The sequence below is a fragment of the Pseudophryne corroboree genome, chromosome 3, assembly GCF_028390025.1.
Source record: "Pseudophryne corroboree isolate aPseCor3 chromosome 3, aPseCor3.hap2, whole genome shotgun sequence".
Classification (NCBI taxonomy): Eukaryota; Metazoa; Chordata; class Amphibia; order Anura; family Myobatrachidae; genus Pseudophryne; species Pseudophryne corroboree.
In genome coordinates, this window is record NC_086446.1 from 657,253,214 (window position 1) to 657,255,242 (window position 2,029).

Sequence of the window (2,029 nt, forward strand, 5' to 3'; positions counted from 1 at the left end):
CAGGGATATTCAGGAAAATTAAACAAGTACATTTACAGAGGAGAAGGTCCTAACAGAACTCTCAAAGCTGAAAGTGGACAAATCTATGGGGCCAGATGGGATACATCCAAGGATACTAAAAGAACTTAAAGAGGTGCTGGTAGCACCATTGACAGAATTATTCAACCAGTCATTAGCTACAGGAGTAATTCCAGGGGACTGGAAAAGAGCAAACGTAGTCCCACTGCACAAAAGTGGAAGCAAGGAAGAGGCAAACAACTACAGACCAGTGAGTCTTACATCAGTAGTAGGGAAATTGATGGAAACACTCTTAAAAGAAAGAGTTGTAGATTATCTCAAATCCGGCAATTTACTGGATCCCAAACAGCATGGATTCACTGGGGGGAGATCATGTCAAACAAATCTTATTGACTTTTTTGATTGTGTGACTAAAGTGATGGATAAAGGTGGAGCCATGGATATAGCTTATCTAGACTTTAGTAAGGCTTTTGACACAGTTCCACATCGCAGACTGCTAAATAAACTTGAAAGTTTGGGATTGGATATTAGAATTATTGAATGGATAAGATCTTGGTTGAAGGATAGAAAACAGAGAGTTGTGGTAAATGGAGTGCATTCACAGGAGGGAAATGTTACCAGTGGAGTACCCCAGGGATCTGTACTTGGACCAGTGCTTTTTAATATCTTTATTGGTGACATTGCAAATGGCATTAAAGGGAAAGTATGCCTTTTTGCAGATGACACAAAGGTATGCAACAGGGTAGACACACCAGGTGGGGTAAAACAAATGATTGAGGATCTAGGTAGACTAGAGGAATGGTCAAGAGTCTGGCAATTACAGTTTAATGCCAAAAAATGCAAAATCATGCACTTGGGTCTCAAAAATCCTAAAGCTAAATACAGTATTAATGGCACTATACTGGAAACTACTGAGGAGGAAAGGGATCTAGGAGTCACTATTTCAGATGACTTAAAGGCAGGTAAGCAATGTAACAAGGCAATGAGGAAGGCTAGTCAGATGCTTGGCTGCATTGGGAGAGGAATCAGCAGCAGAAAGAAAGAAGTAATAATGCCACTGTATAGGTCATTGGTACGGCCTCATCTAGAATACTGTATTCAGTTCTGGAGGCCATATCTTCAAAAGGATATTAATACATTAGAAACTGTACAAAGGAGGGCAACTAAAATGGTGCATGGCCTACATCACAAAACATACCCAGAAAGACTAAGAAATCTCAATATGTATAGTTTGGAGCAGAGAAGGGAAAGGGGGGACATGATAGAAACTTTCAAATATATCAAGGGTTTTAACAAAGTCCAGGAGGGAAACATTCTCCAAATGAAGAGAAGCAATAGGACACGAGGACATGCACTGAGACTGGAGGGGGGGAGGTTCAGGGGAAATTTGCGGAAAAATTATTTCACAGAAAGGGTAGTGGACAAGTGGAATAGCCTCCCATCAGAGGTGGTAGAGGCTAAGACAGTAGAGCAATTTAAACATGCATGGGATAGACATAAGGATATCCTTACAAAGAAATAAGGATCAAATAAGGTTAGAGATAAAAATAATATTAAAAAAAAAAAAGGGGGGCAGACTAGATGGGCCAAGTGGTTCTTATCTGCCGACAAATTCTATGTTTCTATGTTTCTATGTTAATGGAGGGAATGTCAGAAGAGAGGAAGTGAGGTAGCCAGGAAGCAAAGTTGTCAAGGAATTTGGAGGAAATGCCAGGTGGATGGTAAATGACAGCAACTCAAAGATTAGTAGGTTGGTAGAGGCGTAGTGCATGGACCTCAAATGTAGAGAATGTAAGAGATGGTTCTGGAGGTATAAATTGGTATGTGTAGCTTGAGGGTAAAAGGATCCCAACACCACCCCCATGGCGACCCCCGGGTAGGGGTGTGTGTGAGAATGTGAGGCCCCCAGCAGAGAGAGCAGCAGGATAAGTGGTGTCATAGGGAGTAATTCAGGTTTCTGTAATGGCCAGGAGGTGCAGGGAGTTGGAAATGAAAAGGTCACGAGTGGGGG